We start from the raw sequence: 27,042 nt of genomic DNA, 5'->3' as shown, positions 1-27,042 counted from the left end.
TTGCAGTGCTATCCCATGTAAACAGACAATCATACTAAATCCTACAGAGAATTAGACAAAGAGGACAAGGTCGAAGACTCACCTTCACCTCCGGATGAGAAATCAGGTTTCCATAAACCCTGGAGAGAGCTGCTGTCCTTTACAGGAGGTCACCTACACAGAGAGACAGACAGAGAGACAGGTTCAGGGATACGTGTCGCGGACGCCCTCTATTTTCTGCAGTCTTATTTGAATAAAACTGATCTGACCATGATTCAGCATGTGGAAGATAAGATGGCAGTGTGTCTCCTTGGCCAAACATATGACCACCAGACACAGCACAGAAGATGGGACGGACAGTCTATGGATCTGAGCCAACGACCAGCTCTTATAATTCACCAACACAAGAATTGTTACTAACCATGATATTTTCTTCACTCTCCTACACTCACACTCTTTCCATGCATTTTAGCAAAACTGTAGAAATGCATTTAGCTGTCATATTCAGCTCCCTGGAGTAAATTCTAATTGTTCCTGAAACAGAGAGGCAAAGATTTCAAAGTGCCACTTTGAAGCCGATAACAGTCATTTTGGTAGCTACAACAGTAAACCCATACCCTCCAATTGCTCCTCCTTGACTGTGGAGTTACAAATCCTTTAAAAGGGTAACACAGCCCATTATATCTCCCTTGTGCCCTCCATGTTCCTCTCTAATGTGTGACTGCATGTCTAGTCTGCTTACTTACATTTTGGAGGACACAGTCTCTGTGTTTGACTCTGTGGCAGGCCAGGAACCTTCTGGGACAAGGAATTATGAGACTATAAAAATATGCATTGCCTCTGATATCATACCACTCCATATGCATCCCACACAGACCTAGTGAGAGGGAACCGACTGTAGCCAGGATTCTCAGCAGCACAGTTGATCAAACATTTAAAGAGACTGCCTCTGATATACAATGTCAGTGTGAGCATCACTATGAAAACCCCACATCCACACATAGGCTGCTCATGCCTCTCACTCTGAACTGAGGACACACAAAGGATACATTACATTATGGGAACATATCTGGGACATTTGAAGAGAAGCTAATGCACACATATGCAAACAGATACACCTCAAATGCTGACCAGTTCAAATGGTGAGGCCTACGTTAATGAGGAATACAACCCCTAGTGTTCAGAATGACACACCTGAAACCCAACCCTTCAGTGGGTAACCAACCCTGGGTGGTTACAGTATTACCACCATAAATAAATGTCTTTATATACATCCTTGATTACCACCCATCCAAAAGGAAATAAAATAAACAAACCAAAGCTAGGAGAAAACGCTGATCATTGAACGTGACAGACAGGCCATGTAGGTGAGACAAACAGGCCATGTAGGTCGCCATTATGGGAAGCCCAAAGCCACTTGTATGACACACTGAGTCAGTCCATCCCTGCAGGCTGGGGCTGAAGCTGGGTCATCCAGTCCATCCCTGCAGGCTGGGGCTGAAGCTGGGTCAACCAGTCCATCCCTGCAGGCTGGGGCTGAAGCTGAGTCATCCAGTCCATCCCTGCAGGCTGGGGCTGAAGCTGAGTCATCCAGTCCATCCCTGCAGGCTGGGGCTGAAGCTGAGTCATCCAGTCCATCCGTGCAGGCGGGGGCTGAAGCTGAGTCATCCAGTCCATCCCTGCAGGCTGGGGCTGAAGCTGGTTCAGTCCATCCCTGCAGGCTGTGGCTGAGTCATCCAGTCCATCCCTGCAGGCTGGGGCTGAAGCTGAGTCATCCAGTCCATCCCTGCAGGCGGGGGCTGAAGCTGAGTCATCCAGTCCATCCCTGCAGGCGGGGGCTGAAGCTGAGTCAGTCCAGTCCATCCCTGCAGGCTGGGGCTGAAGCTGAGTCAGTCCATCCCTGCAGGCTGGGGCTGAAGCTGAGTCATCCAGTCCATCCCTGCAGGCTGGAGCTGAAGCTGAGTCATCCAGTCCATTCCTGCAGGCGGGGGCTGAAGCTGAGTCAGTCCAGTCCATCCCTGCAGGCTGGGGCTGAAGCTGGTTCAGTCCATCCCTGCAGGCTGTGGCTGAGTCATCCAGTCCATCCCTGCAGGCGGGGGCTGAAGCTGAGTCAGTCCAATCCATCCCTGCAGGCTGGGGCTGAAGCTGAGTCATCCAGTCCACCCCTACAGGCTGGGGCTGAAGCTGAATCATTGTCATCTTTTTCACAATGGCCAATGATCATGTTAAGATAAAATGTCAGAGGTTGGAAGATAAAGCATTTTGTCTTAAGCACAGACAAGAGAAGAATTATTATTAGCTGTGCCTCAGCTACCTATTGGTAAAGGCTTCATCCCAGCCAATAAAGGGAGATATCACATTATTACTTCCTTCCTGTTCTCCCCGCAGCCTGGAGAGATAAGACAGCCGGGCTATCCTTCAGACTCACCGTTCTCACATTCCCTCCTTTCCCTCTTCCACTTTCACAGGTTGTCAGACACCACTGCCTGCTCTGAGAACAGGACTCCATACAGTCACAGCAACAACAAATGACTATCACCTCCCACTAACAGATTGGCTCTCACGGTGGGACCCCTTGAACCCGCACCATGCAAGAGCTTCTCTCTTGGTAACACTATCACATAGGTCATGTCCACACACATTATATTATGTACAAAACATTAAGAACACCTGGTCTTTCCATGACATAGATAGCGCAGGTGAACCCAGGTGAAAGCTATGATCTCTTATTGATGTCACTTGGTAATTCCAGTTCAATCAATGTAGATGAATGGAAGGAGACAGGTTAAAGAAGGATTTTTAAGCTTTGAGACAATTGAGACAAGGATTGTGTATGTGTGCCATTCAGAGGGTGAATGGGCAAGAAACAAGATTTAAGTGCCTTTGAATGGGGTATTGTAGTAGGTGCCAGGTACACCAGTTTGTCTCAAGAACGGCAATACTGCTGGGTTTTTCCATGCTCAAAAGTTTATTGTGTGTACCACCACCCAAAGGACATCCAGCCAACTTGACACAACTGTGGGATGCATTGGAGTAAACCTGGGCCATCATCCCTGTGGAACCCTTTCGACACCTTGGAGTCCGTTCTCCAACAAATTGAGGCTATTCTGAGGGCAAAAGGGGGATGGGGGTGTTCCTAATGTTAGGTATACACAGTTTGTATGCGACAAATATGAGAGCTGTAACAAGATAGACACTCAACAGCATGCCTGTCCTGTGAAAGGTCACCACTAACGTGGCTTTTAAAATCAAATCAAATAAAAATGTAACCTTTATTTAACTAGGCAAGTCAGTTAAGAACAAATACTTATTTACAATGACGGCCTACGGGGGAACAGTGGGTTAACTGCCTTGTTCAGGGGCAGAATGACAGATTTTTACCTTGTCATCTTGGGGATTCAATCCAGCAACCTTTCAGTTACTGGCCCAACACTCAAACCACTAGGCTACCTGTCGCCCCAGGTTTGAAGCTGCAACATGTAACTTTTTGGATGACCGGACCAAATTCACATAGAAATGTGAGTTCTCATTGAAAGCAAGTCTAAGAAGCGGTAGATCTGTTCGATGTGCACTATGATTCCAGTTCTTAAGTTTAGTTTTTGTGTCTTTTACTTTCAGTTATGTACACCAGCTTCAAACAGATGAAAATATAAAGTATACATACTCCCTCTCCGGCCTCTAGGTCATCAGGCTGCTGATTATACCACACACCTGTCACTATCGTCTCGCGCACCTGCACCTCATGACAATCACCTGGACTCCATCACCTCCTTGATTTTCTTCCCTGTATCTGTCACTCCCCTTGGTTCTTTCCTCAGGTGTTATTGACTCTGTTTTCATGTCGGTGCGTTGCTTGTGTCTCTCCCTGAACTTGCTTCCCGACTCTCAGCGCACTCGTTTACAGGTACAATGATTCTCTACATTAGCTTGTTTTTTTATTTTTTTTTACATAAACTGAAATTAGGCAAACTATTAGAATTTTAGCAACCCGGAAATGGTAGAGTGATTTCTGCATATTGCACCTTTAATAATAAGGCCTCTCGCTCCAGAGGAGCAGGAGCTCTCTCTCTCCCTCTTGTATTTCAACTAATGAGATCTGAAGTGAACATCAACTGATTAAACCAAAAGTTGTTACCTTGGCAACAGATTTCCTAATCTGAGTAAAAGACAAACAAGTGTATTTGATAAGTAAATCTACATTGGAAGACTTTGCATTTGAAAATAAAAATAGTTAATAACATCATAATAGTTAATAGTGCAACTTCTTGTTCCACTTTTGGAACTTCAATTTCGGATTACTAGAGAGACAAGGGTGCCTGTGAGTCATGGCAAATGTGAAGGCAAATATAATGTCAGTGTACCGGGCTTCCCACAGAAAGTGAATGTGTTGTGTTTTATGAATCACTGGATAATTTGACTGAGACATGAGTAAGGCTTCCTAACATTTGGTTGGGAAAGTCAATATGGCTGAATCAGTTTAGCAGTAGTTCTCAGAGGAGCCATTCGCCATCCAAGCTCCCAGCTTCCTAGATAGGCCAACTCGAATGGAGGCTGCTGAGGGTAGGATGACTCATAATAATGGATGGAAGCCATGTGTTTGGTGTATTTGATACTATTCCAATTATCCCAACCACGAGCCTGTTCTCCCAAATGAAGGTGCCACCAACCTCCTGTGACCTACTCCCCATTATCTTGCTAGGGATTTCCTCGGAACAGAACCTATGAGAGAAAACGGTCGCTGTTTAGGTGCTGAATCTGGCTGAATGGTCACTGTCCATTCTAATGTCACTGAAACGCTAATAATACTGTTTTGTTTTATAAGTAAAAATGTATCCACTCACTATAAGAGCATCTGCTAAAGTACTCAAATTTCAATGTAAAAAAATAATGTTAATAATACTGTTTGCAGCACCACCGGTCCTTTGCTCTTAATCGTGATATAGTCACCGCAACAACCTCTTCATGAAAACAAGGTTCAATCTTTGAGGATCATCCAATGTTTTATATTAATGGAGACTGGTCATCTGTTATTCTGTTAGCAAACAAACCCAACATTGTGTTTATATTTGTCCTGTTTCGCACTTGTACAACCATGTAACCTATACAAGTGTGTAGTGTGAAAAGTGCATAACCCATGTCGGCTTAGGGATTTGAACTACCAACCTTGGAGTTACTAGCCCAAAGATCTTACCACTAGGCTACCTGCTGGGTGTTAGATAACACAGTTGCCAAAATGTTGCACTGACCATACAAAGTTGTTGTCGTTTACAGCCAATTTGCAAATCTGATATCAAATTTCAAATGACACATCTCAGAAATACAATGTGATGTAATCTTCCATGTTTCCACAAAGCTATATTTGTTCATCCTCAGTTTTGTTTCAACACATAAAAAAACAGATAAACACTTAAGTGGAGGAGGGGGATTAAAAACTACATAGAGTGCCCTATTCTATTATGGTTAGCTTCCTCTGTTGTGATTAAGCTTGCTATCTATTTCCACTGCTATCCTTCTGACAGACCAGTCACTAACTGCAGAATTAAAGAGCATTCCATTACTCTCTGGATCAGTGGCATTCAAAGTCAGGGTCAGGGGGGACCTGCAGTGGGGTCGCCAAAATGTACACAAAATCATGTCATTTTTTTAGGAACAAAATTTGTGTATTGGACAATATACAAAGGTTTTTGAGAAAGATGTAAATGTAGTTATTGGTTTCGTTTCATTTTGATAAGAGATATAAATGCAATGAATTGAAGGTTATTTGTTGATGTAAAAAGTTTTAAAAAATGTATTTCCCGATTGTGTCATTAGATTTGTGGTGGGATCACAAGTATTTTTTTAGGGGAAAAATTGTGTCCCCAAAAGTTATGGTAAAAAGAATTGGGTCCTTGCTGAAAAAGCTTGAATACCACTGCTCTGGATGATAACTACAGTGATAGAGCCGTTTGGATGCATGAGCACAAATCATAATTGAATGCTAAAATACAAACTTTCAGGCTCTAAGCAGCAGCAGTTTCCACAACCACACTGAGAAGCAAGAAAAGTGAAGCATGTTATTATACTTACCTACACAGTGCTTGACTTGGACTGAAATAAGTGCCGATACTCATTTTCGGTGCCGGTACTGTTTATATTTAGGTGCAGGAGCTCCACAATACTTTTGAGATAATTTTCTACAAGAGGAGCAGGAGCTCAAGCAGTAGAACATTTGAGGTGCCGGTACTCAGCTCCGGTGAACTCTTGTCTAAGTCAAGCACTGGACATAAAAAACAACCCACAAATGTGATTGTGGATAAAACTCACATACATACAGTACCAGTCAAAAGTTTGGACACACCTACTCATTTAAGGGTTTTTCTTTATTAAAAAAAAAAATGATTTTCTACATTGTAGAATAATAGTGAAGACAGCAAAACTATTAAATAACATATATGGAATCATGTAGTAACCAAAAAAGTGTTAAACAAATCAAAATATACTTTATATTTTAGATTCTTCAAAGTAGCCACCTTGAAGAACACTTTGCCTTGATGACAGCTTTGCACACTCTTGGCATTCTCTCAACCAGCTTCATGAGGAATGCTTTTCCAACAGTCTTGAAGGAGTTCCCACATATGCTAAGCTCTTGTTGGCTGCTTTTCCTTCACTCTGGAGGCCAGGTCATCTGATGCAGCACTCCATCACTCTCCTTCTTGGTCAAATAGCCCTTACACAGCCTGGAGGTGTGTTTTGGGTCATTGTCCAGTTGAAAAACTAAATGATAGTCCCACTAAGCGCAAATCAGATGGGACGGTGTATCGCTGCAGAATGCTGTGGTAGCCATGCTGGTTAAGTGTGCCTTGAATTTTAAATAAATCACAGACAGTGTCACCAGCAAAGCACCCCCACACCATCACACCTCCTCCATGCTTCACGGTGGGAACCACACATGCAGAGATCATCAGTTCACATACTCTGCGTCTCACAAAGACAAGGGCGGTTGGAACCAAAATTTGGACTCATCAGACCAGATAACAGATTTCCACCGGTCTATTGTCCATTGCTTGTGTTTCTTGGCCCAAGCAAGTCTCTTCTTCTTATTGGTGTCCTTTACTAGTGGTTTCTTTGCAGCAATTGGAAGATGAAGGCCATGACGGCCACACAGTCTCCTCTGAACATTTGATGTTGAGATGTGTCTGTTACTTGAACTCTGTGAAGCATTTCTTTGGGCTGCAATCTAAGGTGCAGTTAACTCTAATGAACTTATCCTCTGCAGCAGAGGTAACTCTGGATCTTCCTTTCCTGTGGTGGTCCTCATGAGAGCCAGTTTCATCATAGCGCTTGATTGTTTTTGCGACTGCACTTGAAGAAACTTTCAAAGTTCTTGAATTGTTCCGCATTGACTGACTTTGTCTTAAAGTAATGATGGACTGTCGTTTCTCTTTGCTTATTTGAGCTGTTCTTGCCATAATAAAGACTTGTTTTTTTAACCAAATAGGGCTACCTTCTGTATACCACCCCTACCTTGTCACAACACAACTGATTGGCTCAAACGCATTAAGGAAATAAATTCCACAAATACAATTTTAACAAGGCATACCTGTTAATTGAAATGCATTCCAGGTGACTACGTCATGAACCTGGTTGAGAGAATTCCAAGAGTGTGCGAAGCTGTCATCAAGGCAAAGGGTGGCTTCTTTGAAGAATCTCAAATATTAAATAATGTAGGCTATTGAAGATAATAGTGTAAGCTAGGGAAAACAGACAAAGGTTAGAAGGGCCTATCGGGATGCAATAACCATGTGAATTGTGCAGATATTATAATTCTAACTAATTGCCCAACACACACTTCTCTGATCTCAGTTACTGTATGTCATTACAAGAAAATAAATAATTGCGACAGGTTCTCAGAAACTAAGAGCACAATACAAGTCCAGAAATCAATGGCAGTTGTGTTTGCCTCTGACAAGCTTTGTGTTGAGGGCCGGTGCCCCACTTTTATTAACGCCTTCTTCTATCACAACAGAGATGCATAGACATATTTTCCAGATGACTCATATTGCATGATGGGCACTGGGCACACATGGCACTTGTAGCAGTTTGCTTTTGAATCATGTCACTGTGGAGGCTTCCCTGTCTGCTTCCATTTTAGGAAGTTATAGGAACTGAGCATCTCACCCACAGACATGTAATTTTGGTTAACCAAGAACTAAAGTATCACGTAATTGGTCATATGTAGTCTGCCCACAAGAGATTAACAGACATGACACAGAGAATATCAACTAATCCAAGATCAGTGACAAACTGACATTGTCTGTGAGAACAAACAAATGGGTGAAGGTAGGACACAGTTTATGTCAAGAGACTTGGATGCAGTGAATGTTGGTGCCAACTTTAGACTAGCTTTCCCTCCAAGAGATTGTGTGGGCACTTGGAACACTGCAAGTGTGTTTTTGCAATGCACAATGAATAAAGAAAATATTCCAGATTAATCCAAGCATGGACTCAGTATCAATCAACAAGAGAGATTCATTTTAGTCAACTGATATTGAACGGTTCCTGTTGAAAGACTCCACTCCAAGGTATAGGAGAGTGCATGGAGTCAGCTAATTAAAAGAAAACCCGCTACAACTGCTTATGGCGCACTACAATTGGATTATTCCCCTCACTGCATTATGTCCATCCTCTCCCTCCTCTGCAGCCACATCTCGTTCACTCAGGGGCACTGGCACCTTTGCTGACAGGCTTACAGACAGTGCGGTCCACCAGAGCTCAATTTCAGCACCATGGACAGCTCCCAAGAGACAACGGACAGAACAGATGGCGGTAATAGGCTACCTTCCCTTCCTCAGCATCAATAAACTATGCTGAGGCAGTCAATCACCTCACGGACAGTGTTGACACCCTGATGAGCTAGGCATAAACAACCCGTTTCTCTAAAGGGCCTAACATCCCCTTAGTCAACCCCTTAACACACAGCCTACAACTGGGAACTGGCTATCTCCTACAGCCATCACTAGTGGTGCAGAAGAATCATTAATGATATAAACATCTCCAAACTGCATAAATGTTTAGGCATGTGCATTCTACCAGACTATCTTCTGTTTTGACTGTGCTGAGATATATTTCCTTAAGACACACGATAGGAAATGCCATTCGTGGAATTGTAATAATGTTATTGATACGTGAGGCGAGCAGCAGTGCTTCCACCGAGAAAAACATTGACGATAGAGTAACGATGGCACTGTGTTATGACAGGCTATTACATAACAGCAGACCGGAATGCCCTCATTAGTATTCAATACCCTATTCATACCCTATTCTGCATACCCTATTCTACGATTTTCTGGCATTACATATTACAAATGTTGCACCTGATAGCCTACTAAACAATAAATATAGACTACTATTCATCGTTGGTCGACTGCTTTATTAAATAGTTTTCAGAAGCATCGTTGCGACCTTGCTTATTCGTCCAGGCTACCTCAATTGTCTAGTTCCTCTCACTGTTCGTGCTAGGAGGGGGCATGAACGGCAATCTCACAACCTTGGTCAGTCTGTTTTCTTAAGGACGTGTGGTGATAGCATCTGCGGCCGATAGCCTGTAGTCTTTTATCCTAAAGTCATTATATTCGATCTCTATTCATACACAGGTTAGGTTACATTGTTACAATTACCCCCAGAAAACGCTAAGCCATGCTTCAATTACTCAAGGAAAACATGAGCCTATATAGCCCATATAAGGTCAAAACTCAGGAATAACCAGGCAATATAACTTAATAGTGACACTATGTGATCAGAGGAAAACATCTGCATGATGGAAAACATCATCTCTTGTAGAATCTCATGAAATAAAAAACATTCACGTAGCCTAAAGCAATAAGACAATTGCCAAATATGTTACAATTTAGCACAACCACATTTTTTAAATGGCATGTGAAACATAAAACAGTCTACAACATACAAAATAACAACATACCTGGCATAAGATAGGCTATATTAAGGTCTTGACAACAATACATTAGAGTATTCATTTCATATTTATGAAGAATACGTCGTTTAGAGATCGAAAACACACTAGATTGCAATCTGACGTGGTCGAGAAAAATGTACGGGAAGGAACCATGCGAGAGATTCCTTCATCCCTGTGTTGCCCTAGCGTTATATAACCATGGGCAGACACTATGTAACGCCAACACTGGACAAACATGCACGGCTGACTTACCAGGGTGTAGGCTAAGCGTGTTATCCAAATATATTCTAAATGTTTATCAGCTCTCTTTTTGGAATGACAGAAGGTGACCCTGCTTCTTCTGCAAGAGGCTCTGCATCTGCGAGATCACGATGCACGCAGCAAGGGGGAGCTGCAAAGCACTCGGGCACATTGGGGGATGGTCCAACAAAAAGCTATCGCGTGTATCTTTAAACGCTTCAATATTGTCCACAATCAGAGTTTTGTCATTAACATAATACGATGGATTGGAAACATTTTGGTCTGGTCATATAGTAATTTCGATATAGTCACATTGTAGGCTATGGTGTGATATGATTAGCGAATGCTGCGAGGCTGTAGCCCACTATGAGTCATGGGCCATTGCTATGGGCCCACTCCTATAATTAAAAGTGCAATCAAGATGTCCTGCTACATATTGGCAACTGCAAATGTTTTGAATACCCCTTGAATATGACATACATGTCTCAATGGGCGTAGTACAACTCATACAAGGCTATTTCGCCTAATTAGACATACACAAGGTAAATACTATTCATGTGTAATTACATGATTCTGGCACTTAGTATATCTGGAAAGAAGACATCTGGGAGCTTGGGAGGAAATGATCAGAAGATAGATAGCAGTTACATAGTTCAGAATACATAAGATCAAGCACACATAAAATATATTTTTTCAGTTTTTTATTTTTAAAGTCATCTTTCATTGACAAGCTATAAGTGAATTATTGATGCCCAGAGCTGGAAACACATCAGATGGCTTCCACAACATGTGAACAATATCAGAAAAAATGGGATTGATAGACCTAACAACTATAAATGGACAGATGTTTTAGTAAGTGGTATCAGGTGTGGTCATGAGTTGTTTCTAAGCTAGGTAGCAATAGTTTGCATTACATATAAGTTCTAGGGCTTGCTTTGTCCCACCCAGGTCAACTGCATATCCCTGGAAAGCTTATCTCTTTGGCTACAAGACTGTCAAGGTGCCATAGTAGCCAATCCCCTGTGTAATAGATGCCTACAGCGCTTAAGCGGGCAACATCAAATATATAGTCACTCATTGGACATTCGATGTTGCTATTAAGTCATACATCATCAGATAACATTGGCAATAGGCTAGATTTGTTCCTACCAACCGAATGATTAATTTGAAGTAGCTATAGTTCAAACACAGACCAAAACGGAGCTTACATTGTAAGATGTGCGCTGTTTGGTGAAAACAATGTGTAAAATAAACATTTTAACTCTTGGGGCTGGTGATCAATGGTAGCTCACAGGCAGACAAATAAGATATAATCATGATATGTGGAGTCCAGGCTTTCGGTGTGTATCAACGTATTCCGTGTTTAATTTGTTTATGCTTCACAACCTTAAACGGAATGTAGGTAGCAGCCATCTAGAAAGGAGATCATCTGCTCTGCCTGCCCTTATTCCTTCGTAAGCCCATATATGGTAGTAAGTCATACAAAAGATATTAAGACACCAATCAATAGCCAAGATACTCAGCTTTACGCATACACCCTGCTTTGGAGATAGGGGCTACCATTCTCATACCAGACTGAATTGAATAAAACAAATCTAATAGGGTCCCAAAATATGGGGACTTTACATTTAAGAGGTTAAAAGTGCAATCAAGATTTCCTGCTACATATTGGTAATTGCAAATGTTTTGAATACCCCTTGAAAATGACTTAAATGTCTCAATGGGCATAGCATACTAGTACTAGGCTATATTTGTAAGTGTAACCAACAGGTTTATGGGTTTACATCATACATAACACAACATAACAGATAAACTACACTGTGTTGCTCTCTGACAGTTAAAGTGGCATCAGAAAGTATTCACACCCTTTGAACTTTTCCACATGTTGTCATGTTACAGCCTGAATTTAACATGGATTAAATTTAGATTTTTTTTGTCACTGGCCTACCAACAATATCCCATAATGTCAAAGTGGAATTGTGTTTTTAGAAATGTTTCCAAATTAATTAAAAAGGACAAGCTGAAATGTCTTGAGTCAATAACTATTCAACCCCTTTATTATGACAAACCTAAATAAGTTCAAGAGTAAATATGTGCTTAACAAGTCACATAATAACTTGCATGGAATAACTCTGTGTGCAATAATAGTGTTTAACATGATTTTTGAATGACAACCTCATCTCTGTACCCCACACATACAGATGAGCAGTGAAACAAATATTCAATCACAAACACCTGGGAGGTTTTCAAATGCCTCACAAATGGCACCTATTGGTAGATGGGTAAAAATAAAGCAGACATTGAATATCCCTTTGATCATAGTGAAGTTATTAAATAGACTTTGGATGGTGTATCAATACATGCAGTCACTACAAAGATATAGGCGTCCTTCCTAACTCAGTTGCAGGAGAGGAAGGAAACCACTCAGGGATTTCACCATGAGGCCAATGGTGACTTTAAAACAGTTACAGAGTTGAATGGCTGTGATAGGAGAAAACTGAAGATGGGGTCAACAACACTGTAGTTACTCCACAACACTAAGTTAATTGACAGAGTCAAAAGAAGGAAGCCTCTACAGAATACAAATATTCCAAAACATGAATCCTGTTTGCAAAAAGGCACTAAGTCAAACTGCCAAAATGTTTGCAAAGAAATTAACTTTATGTCCTGAAAGCAAAGTGTTATATTTGGGCCAAATCAAACAACACATCACTAAGTACCACTCTTCATATTTTAAAGCAGGGTGTTGGCTGCATCATGTTATGGGTATGCTTGTCATCAGAAAGGACTAAGGAGTTTTTTATGATAAAAAGAAACGGAATAGAGCTGAGCAGAGGCAAAATCCTTGAGGAAAACCTGGTTCAGTCTGCTTTCCAACAGACACTGGGAGACAAACTTACCTTTCAGCAAGACAATAACCTAAAATACAAGGTTAAATATACACTGGAATTGCTTACCAAGACGACATTGAATGTTCGAGTGGCCAAGTTAGAGTTTTGACTAAATCGGCTTGAAAATATATGGCAAGACTTGAAAAAGACTGTTTAGCCATGATCAACAACCAACTTGACAGAGCTTGAAGAATAAAATAAAATACATTATGTGCAAATATTGTACAATACAGGTGTGCAAAGCTCTTTGAGACTCACAGCTGTAATTGCTGCCAAAAGTGGTTCTAACATGTATTCACTCATGGGGTTAAATACTTATCTAATCAAGACATTGTGTTTTATTTTTCATACTTTTTTTTGTACAAATCTCAGAATTTCTTCTACTGACATTACAGAGTATTTTGTGTAGCTCATTGTAAAAAAAAAAACAATTAAATCCATTTTAATCCCACTCTGTGACACAACAAAATGTGGAAAAAGCCAAGGGGTGTGAATACTTTCTGAAGGCACTAAAGGCTGGGGTGAGGGGCCATCTTCTTCTTTAGCCTATCATTGCCTTGGCAAAAGCTGATCAGGCTGGTATTCCGGTTGTCCACTCACAATATTTGCTAGTATCATAAAGTACATTACATAATGAATTTCCTATGAAATGTAGCCTAATCATGAGTGCTGCTGATGTCACGTCACCACAGCACTCAGTATCCCTTGCTCCCTCCCTCGCTGTCCTGTACCTGGCTGAAAAATAAATGTAAAATATAGACAATCATAACACTAAAAAAAATGCCATAGGCACACCTGCACAAAAACATATTAATATTGAATTATGAATTGACAGTTCGATAATCAGAGATGTTTTAATTTATCATGGCTGTGCTGCATAAAATCACATCAATACGCATGCGTCGGTCTCTCGGCTCCGGTCTCAAAACACTCATTCAAGGTACAAAAACAGCTTACTTTAATCATTCTGTATGATCCCAAACATCACGAGACATGGCGTTGTCATAACTGAAAGTGGTGTCTAAATTGTGCTTCTTGAAACAGTCTAACATTTATTTTTAAATGTAATTTTTTTGGACCTTATTATGACTGTTTCTACGAATACCTACGCGTTAGCGGCACTACTTATAACTATGCATGGCGGCTGCTAGTTAGTTGGCTTGCCCTGCTGTATTCATTCCACTGATACAATAATACAATTTACAATAATACAATTTAGCATAGTCTTGGCTTTATAACTAGCTCATTGTAACTTTATCACGTATATCCCGGTATATGCCTTAAACATTGTGTCTGATGTTTAAAAAAAGTGTCGTGCTACACTGCCCCCAGAGGGACCCAGGCATTATGTAGTTAGCTAACTGTTAGTTGGGTAACGTTAGCAAAGCGAGTAGTTAACTAGCTAGTTGTAACTACCAATTAGCTAACTAGACATACTTGCCATGATTTAGAGACACTGACAAGTGTTCAACCTTTCTACCATATTTGGTTAATCTCTTCTATGAACTCACTCATGGTGAAGGAAGTTCCCGATGACTCCAACGGAGTGGCGCAGAGACCAGGCAGCAGGCTTTGTGGAATCTTCTGACTACATGATTCGCCCAAGGTCAATATTTAAAAAGTAATTATGGAACGCTTAATAAACCTTGTACAGATATTTGTTCTCTGTAGTTGCATGCCTTTATTAGCTGAAATTCATACTTTTTCAATAAACGTTCATGAACCACAACAGACTGTCCTTGTTGAGATTCAATTGGCATTTGAACAGAGTTGTCATCTTAAAGCAACAGAAATGAGCAAACAGTCAGTTGTATTTTATTGTTTATTGAAAAAGTATGGATTTCAGCAAGCTGCTTCAGAGGACCAATATGGTAGGTGATACAAAATGTGTAATTCTGAAGGTATTGACATTGGGCAAATCGATGTAGTTGGAGCAAAATTCCACAGAGCCTGGTCTCTGCTCCACTGTTGGAGTCATCAGAAACGTCCTTCGCTGTGTAGTTTAGTCAGCTAACTAACAACATGTCCTGAATTTTTGGATACACACCCAGAATCAGAAATGTATTTGATTTACCCAGTGGGTCAATTCAGTTGAGGTAGCCAGCATTCCAAGTAACTTTAGCTGCCGTATGACCATTATCTTTACACGCCATGGAGGAAGTCTCAACGGCACAGCTGATGCCTGTTAACCTTTCTTACATGTAACGTCAACTTGACCGGTCTGTTAAACAGCTGACGGCCATGTTTTTCTCCGCCCCTCCAGATGCTGATGCCGAAGAAGAATCGTATAGCCATCTACGAGCTCCTCTTCAAGGAGAGAGTGATGGTGGCAAAAAAAAGGATGTGCATCTGGCTAAGCACCCGGAGCTGGCCGATAAGAATGTGCCCAACCTTCACGTTATGAAGGCCATGCAGGTTAGATTTTGTACTCAATTCTGGTGCCTCATATAGTGTCACATGATTGAGAGTGAAACCAGGATAGGATCAACTTTATTGTCCCTACGGGGAAATTTGTCTTTGACACCCAGTAATGTAGCTGTAAAAAATTATACGTGTTAGTTGGAAAAATGTACAACTGAATGTGACCCTCCCTCTGCAGTCTTTGAAGTCAACTGGGTATGTGAAGGAGCAGTTTGCCTGGCGCCACTTCTACTGGTACCTGACCAATGAGTGCATCCAGTACCTGAGGGACTTCCTGCATCTGCCCCCAGAGATTGTTCCTGCCACTCTGTGTCGCCAGATGCGCCCTGAGACCACTAGGCCCAGGCCTAAAGGTAGGCTGCATATCATGACTGTGGCCTTTTCTCATTTGGGGAAAAACACTTTCCTCCATGACCCGGAAACCAATAAGTGGTCAAGGAAAGTTGCCACATTCAAAACAACTGGGAAAAATATGAAGTCAAATCATGTCGGTGATCTTCAGGTCAGAAAGACTGAGTTCAAAAAAGAGGCCCGAGTTGGATGACCATTTTAAAATTATTTTTCCCAGTCGGAGCTTGTTTTTTCCCCCCTTAGTTCCAAGTTGTTTTGAACGCACTGAAGTTGGAGATGCGGCTGGTGTCAATTTCGATATTAGGCAAACGGAAGACTGTTCTCCCTTCCGCTAGCCTCCTTTGGCGAGGAAGCACAAGTGTATCCTACCAGAGTCCTTTGTGGAAGAGTTTTCAAATCTGCCACACCCTTTGAATCTGCTTTTGTTTTCTTGAAGGAGAAAATCATGCAAACATTTAAAAACAATATGCTATTTAAATCTATAAAATGTATTGCATAACTAGCCAAATGTTTATCACTTTATACATTTATTTTGGGATTCCAACGCGCGTGATTAGAAGAGTCTCATTTCATACAAGAGCATTTTCGTCCACTTTCCCTCTCCGCCGCTCCTCGATTGCCTTTGACCTTTTTCCAATTGTGAAAATGTTGAATATGTTTCACCTGGGGACTGTTCAGGAGGGTGCACTGTAAAAATATAACTAAACTCAGCAAAAAAATAAACGTCCCTTTTTCAGGACCCTGTCTTTCAAAGATAATTTGTAAAAATCAAAATAACTTCACAGATCTCCATTGTAAAGGTTTTAACTTCTCTAGGGTAGGGGGCAGCATTTGGAATTTTTTCACCTTTATTTAACCAGGTAGGCAAGTTGAGAACAAGTTCTCATTTACAATTGCGACCTGACCAAGATAAAGCAAAGCAGTTCGACACATACAACGACACAGAGTTACACATGGAGTAAAACAAACATACAGTCAATAATACAGTATAAACGAGTCTATATATGATGTGAGCAAATGAGGTGAGCAAAGGGAGGTAAAGGCAAAAAAAAGGCCATGGTGGCAAAGTAAATACAATATAGCAAGTAAAACACTTGAATGGTAGATTTGCAGTGGAAGAATGTGCAAAGTAGAAATAAAAAATAATGGGGTGCAAAGGAGCAAAATAAATCAAATAAATACAGTAGGGAAAGAGAGAAAGAGGTAGTTGTTTGGGCTAAATTATAGGTGGGCTATGTACAGGTGCAGTAATCTGTGCGCTGCTCTGACAGTTGGTGCTGAAAGCTAGTGAGGGAGATAAGTGTTTCCAGTTTCAGAGATTTTTGTAGTTTGTTCCAATCATTGGCAGCAGAGAACTGGAACAAGAGGTGGCCAAAGAAAGAATTGGTATTGAGGGTGACCAGAGAGATATACCTGCTGGAGCGCGTGCTACAGGTGGGTGATGCAATGGTGACCAGCGAGCTGAGATAAGGGGGGACTTTACCTAGCAGGGTCTTGTAGATGACATGGAGCCAGTGGGTTTGGCGACGAGCATGAAGCGAGGGCCAGCCAACGAGAGCAGAGCGTACAGGTCGCAATGGTGGGTAGTATATGGGGCTTTGGTGACAAAACGGATTGCACTGTGATAGACTGCATCCAATTTGTTGAGTAGGGTATTAGAGGCTATTTTGTAAATCAGTTTTACAAGGGTATGTTTGGCAGCATGAGTGAAGGATGCTTTGTTGCGAAATAGGAAGCCAGTTCTAGATTTAACTTTGGATTGGAGATGTTTGAGGTGGGTCTGGAAGGAGAGTTTACAGTCTAACCAGACACCTAGGTATTTGTAGTTGTCCACGTATTCTAAGTCAGAGCCGTCCAGAGTAGTGATGTTGGACAGGTGGCCAGGTGCAGGCAGCGATCAGTTGAAGACCATGCATTTAGTTTTACTTGTATTTAAGAGAAATTGGAGGCCACGGAAGGAGAGTTGTATGGCATTGAAGCCTGCCTGGAGGGTTGTTAACAGTGTCCAAAGAAGGGCCAGAAGTATACAGAATGGTGTCGTCTGCGTAGAGGTGGATCAGAGACTCACCAGCAGCAAGAGCGACATCATTGATGTATACAGAGAAGAGAGTCGGTCCAAGAATTGAACCCTGTGGCACCCCCATAGAGACTGCCAGAGGTCCGGACAGCAGACCCTCCGATTTGACACACTGAACTCTATCAGAGAAGTAGTTGATGACCCAGGCGAGGCAATCATTTGAGAAACCAAGGCTGTCGAGTCTGCCGATGAGGATGTGGTGATTGACAGAGTCGAAAGCCTTGGCCAGATCAATGAATGCGGCTGCACAGTAATGTTTCTTATCGATGGCGGTTAAGATATTGTTTAGGACCTTGAGCGTGGCTGAGGTGCACCCATGACCAGCTCTGAAACCAGATTGCATAGCAGAGAAGGTATGGTGAGATTCAAAATGGTCGGTAATCTGTTTGTTGACTTGGCCTTCGAAAACCTTAGAAAGGCAGGGTAGGATAGATATAGGTCTGTAGCAGTTTGGGTCAAGAGTGTCCCCCCCTTTGAACAGGGGGATGACCGCAGCTGCTTTCCAATCTTTGGGAATCTCAGACGACACGAGAGGTTGAACAGGCTAGTAATAGGGGTGGCAACAATTTCGGCAGATAATTTTAGAAAGAAAGGGTCCAGATTGTCTAGCCCGGCTGATTTGTAGGGGTCCAGATTTTGGATTTGGGAGAAGGAGAAATGGGGAAGGCTTGGGCAAGTTACTGTGGGGGGTGCAGTGCTGTTGACCGGGGTAGGAGTAGCCAGGTGGAAAGCATGGCCAGCCATAGAAAAATGCTTATTGAAATTCTCAATTATGGTGGATTTATCAGTGGTGACAGTGTTTCCTATCTTGTGGGCAGCTGGGAGGAGGTGTTCTTATTCTCCATGGACTTTACAGTGTCCCAGAACACTTTTGAGTTAGTGTTGCAGGAGGCAAATTTCTGCTTGAAAAAGCTAGCCTTGGCTTTTCTAACTGCCTGTGTATAATGGTTTCTAGCTTCCCTGAACAGCTGCATATCACGGGGGCTGTTCGATGCTAATGCAGAACGCCATAGGATGTTTTTGTGTTGGTTAAAGGCAGTCAGGTCTGGGGAGAACCAAGGGCTATATCTGTTCCTGGTTCTAAATTTCTTGAATGGGGCATGCTTATTTTAGATGGTTAGGAAGGCATTTAAAAAAAAAAACCAGGCATCCTCTACTGACGGGATGAGATCAATATCCTTCCAGGATACCCCGGCCAGGTCGATTAGAAAGGCCTGCTCACTGAAGTGTTTCAGGGAGCGTTTGACAGTGATGAGTGGAGGTTGTTTGACCACTGACCCATTACAGATGCAGGCAATGAGGCAGTGATCGCTGAGATCTTGGTTGAAGACAGCAGAGGTGTATTTAGAGGGCAAGTTGGTTAGGATGATATCTATGAGGGTGCCTGTGTTTAAGGCTTAGGGGAGGTACCTGGTAGGTTCATTGATAATTTGTGTGAGATTGAGGGCATCAAGCTTAGATTGTAGGATGGCTGGGGTGTTAAGTTAAATGTTCCAGTTTAGGTCGCCTAGCAGCACAACCTCTGAAGATAGATGGGGGGCAATCAGTTCACATATGGTGTCCAGAGCACAGCTGGGGGCAGAGGGTGGTCTACAGCAGGCAGCAACGGTGAGAGACTTGTTTTTAGAGAGGTGGATTTTTAAAAGTAGAAGTTCAAATTGTTTGGGTACAGACCTGGATAGTAGGACATAACTCTGCAGGCTATCTTTGCAGTAGATTGCAACACCACCTCCTTTGGCAGTTCTATCTTGTCTGAAAATGTTGTAGTTTGGGATAAAAATTTCTGAATTTTTGGTGGTCTTCCTAAGCCAGGATTCAGACACAGCTAGAACATACGGGTTGGCAGAGTGTGCTAAAGCAGTGAATAGAACAAACTTAGTTAGGGAGGAGGCTTCTAATGTTAACATGCATGAAACCAAGGCTATTACGGTTACAGAAGTCATCAAAAGAGAGCGCCTGGGGAATAGGAGTGGAGCTAGGCACTGCAGGGCCTGGATTCACCTCTACACCGCCAGAGGAACAGAGGAGGAGTAGGATAAGGGTACGGCTAAAAGCAATACGAATTGGTTGTCTTGAACGTCTGGAACAGAGAGTAAAAGGAGGTTTCTGGGGGCGATAAAATAGCTTCATGGTATAATGTACAGACAAAGGATGTGAATACAGTGGAGGTAAACCTAGGTATTGAGTGATGAGAGAGATATTGTCTCTAAAAACATAATTGAAACCAGGAGATGTCATCGCATGTGTGGGTGGTGGAACTAATAGGTTGGATAAGGTATAGTGAGCAGGACTAGAGGCTCTACAGTGAAATAAGCCAATAAACACTAACCAGAACAGCAATGGACAAGGCATATTGACATTAAGGAGAGGTATGCTTAGAGTGATCAAAAGTGTCCAGTGAGTAGTGAGGTTGGTTGGGGTCACGGCGATTTAGACAGCTAGCCGGGCCATCGGTAGCAAGCTAGCATAGGATGGAGGTCTGTTATTAGCCACCTCGTGCGTTTCCGGTGGTAGGATTAGTGGGGTTCCGTGTGGTAGAGGGGATGAATCCAATTCACAAAAAAAAAAAAAAAAGTTATAGAGGCCCAAGAAATTCAATTAAATAAAAAAATTAATTGTCCGATAGGTCTATTCAGATAGCAGCCGATAAAACAGCTAACGGTTAGCGGACCGCAGATGGGCGTTCAGGTAACGTCGCGACGGAGGAGCCAGCCGGATAACTCCCTCGGGTAGATAACGTTAGTTGTCCAGTTGTGAAGGCCCGGTGGGGCTCCGCGTTGGCAGTAAAACGGGTCCGGATAGGTGATTGTAGCCCTGGAGTGATTGATGGAACTCTTCAGCTGGCTAGCTCCGGAACAATTGATGTTTGCTCCGGAATCGACGAAAGCCGATAGTCACACGGATAGCAGCTAGCTAGCTGCAAGATCCAGGTATAAATGTCCAGAGTTGGCGGTTGAAATCCAGGGACATGGAGAGAAAAATAGGTCTGGTATGTTCCGGTCCTAGCCGCACAAAACTGGCGATAGATTTGAGCTAAAGGATAGCTGATGACCACAGACCGTGGTTAGCTGAATACTAACGATTAGCCAGTAAAGGAGCTAACTAGCTTCTGATTAGCTTCAGGCTAGCTTCTGACTAGCTTCTGGATTAGCTTCTGGTTAGCTTCTATGGAGGATTACAGATTTGAGGTAAATAATACGTTAAAAAATATATATAAATTGGTAAGGCGGGTTGCAGGAGAGTGTTTTGAAGATGAGTTTATGGAAAATAAAAAATATATATAAAAAGGTATGCGAAGAAAGTTGGAAATATATATATATATATATATATATATATATATATATATATATATATATATATATATATATATATATGGGACACGACGAGGACAAAAGACGCCTGAACTGCTATGCCATCTTGGAAATCACGAAATGCATGAATGAAAAGCATGCCCAAATTAAACTACTTCTACTCAGGCCTAGAAGATAGGATATGCATATAATTAGTAGATTTGGATAGAAAACTCTAAAGTTTCCAAAACTGTTAAAATCATGTCTTTGAGTATAACAGAACTGATTTGGCAGGCGAAAACCTGAGAAAAACCCATTCAGGAAGTAGGACTTTTGTGTGTAGTTTTCTATTCAATGCCATTACAGTATCCATAGACTTAGGGCTCAAATCGCAGTTCATATGCCTTCCAATAGATGCCAACAGTCTTTAGAAATTGGTTCAGGCTTGTATTCTGAAAAATGAGGGAGTAAGAGCAGTCTGAATGAGTGGACCCTGCCGTGTCACAGAGCTTTTTCATGCGCGCGACCGAGAGTGCCTTTCTTGTTTACCTTTATATTGACAATGTTTTTGTCCGGTTGGAATATTTTCGATTATTTAGGCTAAAAACAACCTGAGGATTGAATATAAACATCGTTTGACATGTTTCTATGAACTTTACAGATACAATTAGGATTTTTTTGTCTGCCTGTTGTGACTGCATTTGAGCCAGTGAATTACTGAGGAAAACACGCAAACAAAGAGGTTTTCAGATATAAAGAAAGACTTTATTGAATAAATTAATGTCTTCTGAGTGCAAACATATGAAGATCAAAGGTAAGTGATTAATTTTATCTCTATTTCTGACTTGTGTAACTCTTCTACTTGGCTGGTTACTGTTTGTAATGATTTGTCTGCTGGGATATGTTCTCAAAGGTATGCTTTCGCCGTTTAAAAAAATCTGACACCATGATTGGATTCACAAGAAGTTAATCTTTAAACCAAAATAGTTGTATCTTTTCTGAATTATTATAATGAGTATTTCTGTATTTGAATTTGGCGCTCTACAATCTCACTGGATGTGTTCCAGGTGGGGCGCGTCCCACATACCCTAGAGAGGTTAAACACTGTTTCCCATGCTTGTTCAATGAACCATAAACAATTAATGAACATGCACCTGTGGAACGGTCGTTAAGACACTAACAGCTTACAGACGGTAGGCAATTAAGGTCACGGTTATGAAAACCTAGGACACTAAAGAGGCCTTTCTACTGACTCTGAAAAACACAAATAAAGATGCCCAGGGTCCCTGCTCATCTGTGTGAACGTGCCTTAGGCATGCTGCTAGGAGGCATGAGGACTGCAGATGTGACCAGGACAATAAATTGCAATGTCTGTACTGTGAGACGCCTAAGACAGCGCTACAGGACGGACAGCTGATCATCCTCGCAGTGGCAGACCATGTGTAACACATGCACAGGATCAGTACAGCCGAACATCACACCTGTGGGACAGGTACAGGATGGAAACAACAACTGTCCGAGTTACACCAGGAACGCACAATCCCTCCACGTCCTCAGAGCATGCGTAGACCAGCTGGCTGGTGTGTTTACGGACATATTCAATCAATCCCTATCCCAGTCTGCTGTTCCCACATGCTTCAAGAGGGCCACCATTGTTCCTGTTCCCAAGAAAGCTAAAGGTAACTGAGCTAAACGACTATCGCCCCATAGCACTCACTTCTGTCATATTGAAGTGATTTGAGAGTCTAGTCAATGATCATATCACCTCCACCCTAGACCCACTCCAATTTGCTTACCTCCCCAATAGGTACACAGATGATACAATTGCAATCACACTGCCCTAATCCACCTGGACAAGAGGAATACCGATGTAAGAATGCTGTTCATCGACTACAGCTCAGCATTTAACACCATAGACCCTGGGTCTCGACCCCGACCTGTGCAACTGGGTCCTGGACTTTGATGGGCCGCCCCCAGGTGGTGAGGGTAGGAAACATCTCCACCCCGCTGATCCTCCACACTGGGGCCCCACAAGGGTGCGTTCTCAGCACTCTCCTGTACTCCCTGTTCACCCATGACTGCGCGGCTATGCACGCCTCCAACTCAATCATCAAGTTTGCAGACGACACTACAGTGGTAGGCTTGATTAACAACAACGACGAGACGGCCTACAGGGAGGAGGTGAGGGCCCTCTGAGTGTGGTATCAGGAAATGAATCTCAAACTCAATGTCAACCAAACAAAGGAGATGATCATGGACTTCAGGAAACAGCAGAGGGAGCACCCCCCTATCCACATCGACGGGACAGTAGTGGAGAAGGTGGAAAGTTCTACGTTCCTCTGTGTACACATCACAGACAAACTGAAATGGTCCACCCACACAGACAGCGTGGTGAAGAAGGCACAACAGCGCCTCTAAAACCTCAGGAGGCTGAAAAAATTTGGCTTGTCACCAAAAACACTCAAACTTTTACAGATGCACAATTCGAGAGCATCCTGTCTGGCTGTATTACAGCCTAGTCCGGCAACTGCTCCGCCCACAACCGTAAGGCTCTCCAGAGGGTAGTGAGGTCTGCACAACACATCACCGGGGGCAAACTACCTGTCCTCCAGGACACCTATACCACCCGATGTCACAGGAAGGCCAAAAAAACATAAACGGCAACAACCACAGGAGCCACTGCCTGTTCACCCCACTATCAACCAGAAGGCGAGGTCATTACAGGTGCATCAAAGCTGGGACCGAGAGACTGAAAAACAGCTTCTATCTGAAGGCCATCAGACTGTTAAACAGCCATCACTAACATTGAGTGGCTGCTGTCAACATACTGACTCAAATCATTAGCCTCTTTAATAATTAAAAATTGGATGTAATAAATCACTAGTCACTTTAAACAATTACACTTTATATAATGTTTACATACCCTGCATTACTCGTCTCATATGTATATACTGTACTCAAATCAAAATCAAATCAAATTTATTTATATAGTCCTTCGTACATCAGCTGATATCTCAAAGTGCTGTACAGAAACCCAGCCTAAAACCCCAAACAGCAAGCAATTCAGGTGTAGAAGCACGGTGGCTAGGAAATACTCCCTAGAAAGGCCAAAACCTAGGAAGAAACCTAGAGAGGAACCAGGCTATGAGGGGTGGCCAGTCCTCTTCTGGCTGTGCCGGGTGGAGATTATAACAGAACATGGCCAAGATGTTCAAATGATCATAAATAATCATAGGTCTGGGACAGGTAGCACATCCGGTGAACAGGTCAGGATTCCATAGCCGCATGCAGAACAGTTGAAACTGGAGCAGCAGCAACGGCCAGGTGGACTGGGAACAGCAAGGAGTCATCATGCCAGGTAGTCCTGAGGCATGGTCCTAGGGCTCAGGTCCTCTGAGAGAGAGAATTAGAGAGAGCATACTTAAATTCACACAAGACACCGGATAGGACAGGAGAAGTACTCCAGATATAACAAACTGACCCTAGCCTCCCGACACAAACTACTGCAGCATAAATACTGGAGGCTGAGACGGGAGGGGTCAGGAGATACTGTGGCCCCATCCGATGATACCCCCGGACAGGGCCAAACAGGAAGGATATAACCCTACCCACTTTGCCAAAGCACAGCCCCCACACCACTAGAGGGATATCTTCAACCACCAACTTACCATCCTGAGACAAGACCGAGTATAGCCCACAAAGATCTCCACCACGGCACACCCCAAAGGGGGGGGTGAAAGATCTCCGCCACGGCATGAAAGAGCACCAGTAAGCCAGTGACTCAGCCACTGTAATAGGGTTAGATGCAGAGAATCCCAGTCGAAAGAGGGGAACCGGCCAGGCAGAGACAGCAAGGGCGGTTCGTTGCTCCAGAGCCTTTCCGTTCACCTTTACACTCCTGGGCCAGACTACACTCAATCATATGACCCACTGAAGAGATGAGTCTTCAGTAAAAACTTAAAGGTTGAGACCGAGTTTGCGTCTCTCAAATGGGTAGGCAGAACATTCCATAAAAATGGAGCTCAATAGGAGAAAGCCCTGCCTCCAGCTGTTTGCTTAGAAATTCTAGGGACAATTACTCTATACCTTCTACTGCATCTTGCCATGCCATTCAGCCATCGTTCATCCATATGTACGTATTCTTATTCATTCCTTTACAGGTGTGTGTATAAGGTAGTTGTTGTGAAATTGTTAGATTACTTGTTATATTACTGCACGGTCGGAACTAGAAGCACAAGCATTTCGCTACACTTGCATTAACATCTGCTAACCATGTGTATGTGACCTATAAAATTTGATTTGATTTCAGTGGTCAGACTGTCCGCAATAGATTGAGAGAGGCTGGACTGAGGGCTTGTAGGCCTGCTGTAATGCAGGTCCTCACCAGACATCACCGGCAACAACGTTGCTTATGGGCACAAACCCACCACCACCAGGACTGGCAAAGTGCTCTTCACTGACGATTCGCGGTTTTGTCTCACCAGGGATGATGGTCGGATTCGCATTTATCGTTGAAGGAATGAGCGTTATACCGAGGCCTGTACTCTGGAGCGGGATCAATTTGGAGGTGGAGGGTCTGTCATGGTCTAGGGGCGGTGTGTCACAGCATCATCGGACTGAGCTTGTCATTGCAGGCCATCAACACTGTGCGTTACAGGGAAGACACCCTCCCTCATGTGGTTGCCTTTCTGCAGGTTCATCCTGACACGACCCTCCAGCATGACAATGCCACCTGCTCGTTCTGTGTGTGATTTTCTGCAAGATAGGGATGTCAGTGTTCTGCCATAGCCAGCGAAGAGCCCAATCTCAATCCCATTGAGCACGTCTGGGACCTGTTGGATCTGAGGGTGAGGGCTAGGGCCATAAATGTCCAGGAACTTGCAGGTGCTTTGGTGGGGGTAACGTCTCACAGCAAGAACTGGCAAATCTTGTGCAGTCCATGAGGAGATGCACTGCAGTACTTAATGCAGCTGTTGGCCACACCAGACGCTTACTTTTGATCCCCTTTTGTTCAGGGACACAGTCAATTTCTTTTAGTCACATGTCTGTGGAACTCAGTTTATTTCTGTTGTTGAATCTTATGTTCATACAAATATTTACATGTTAAGTGTGCTGAAAATAAACGCAGTTGACAATGAGGACGGTTATTTTTTTGCTGAGTTTACTGCCAATCAGTATTACAGGGTTGACTGATTCCTATACTTAGCATGTTTCCTTCATGGATGTAGTGGTGAACATTGCAGGTGTTATGCCAGTTGTATGGAGATGAGTGGTGTAAAATGGCCTCGTGTTTCAGGTATGGAGGGTGAGAGAGCTGAGGCCAGCCAGGCTTAACCGTGAAGGAGGCGACCGAGACAACTACAGACGTTCTGTTGCACCACGTGAGTACCCAAATCACCTGTTATGTTCGATAAGCATGCACCAATATGGAAATATTGGGCCAATACCAATATTTTCCATGGTGGCTGACCTACATTGCAACACATGGTAAATAATGAAAGTTACCTAATTCTTTACTCGTCTGATGATCAAATGTCCTTTTAGCTGGTGCAGACAAGGCTGAAGCAGTTGCTGAGTGCAGCTGAGTTCCAATTTGTAAGTAAATACTTTTCCAAGCATTTGAATCAAGGATGGGTGCCATGCGATATTGTAGCCCAATAGAGATTTTCAAGGACCGAAAACATACCAACTTTGTGTTGCAGAGAGGAGGTTTTGGACGTGGCAGAGGACAGCAACCATCACAGGAGTAAAGCAGACTGTTCTTGTACAGTAATAAAAGGTGATTGAGATTACACCAATGTGTCATGAATTTAATTGCATGAGATGTCAGTGCTCATTATC

General features: G+C 42.8%; 1 protein-coding gene and 1 pseudogene across 2 annotated transcripts in view; one reads left to right on the top strand and one right to left on the bottom strand.

Annotated features, from left to right (window-relative positions):
• Positions 1–10,330, bottom strand: part of LOC124032054 (protein kinase C and casein kinase substrate in neurons protein 1-like) — a 53,334-nt gene extending 43,004 nt beyond the window's left edge. For both annotated transcript variants that reach the window (XM_046344081.1, XM_046344083.1), the window contains exons 1-2: positions 10,184–10,330; positions 83–153 (exon numbers count right to left, since the gene is read on the bottom strand). The gene's annotated coding sequence lies outside the window, so the exon portion shown is untranslated. The remainder of the gene's footprint in view (positions 1–82; positions 154–10,183) is intronic.
• Positions 10,331–14,972: 4,642 nt separating this feature from the next.
• Positions 14,973–26,951, top strand: LOC124032060 (annotated as a pseudogene).
• The last annotated feature ends 91 nt before the right edge of the window (positions 26,952–27,042 follow it).

This window comes from Oncorhynchus gorbuscha, linkage group LG03 (genome assembly GCF_021184085.1).
Source record: "Oncorhynchus gorbuscha isolate QuinsamMale2020 ecotype Even-year linkage group LG03, OgorEven_v1.0, whole genome shotgun sequence".
Classification (NCBI taxonomy): Eukaryota; Metazoa; Chordata; class Actinopteri; order Salmoniformes; family Salmonidae; genus Oncorhynchus; species Oncorhynchus gorbuscha.
This window is presented reverse-complemented; position numbering and strand designations above follow the sequence as displayed.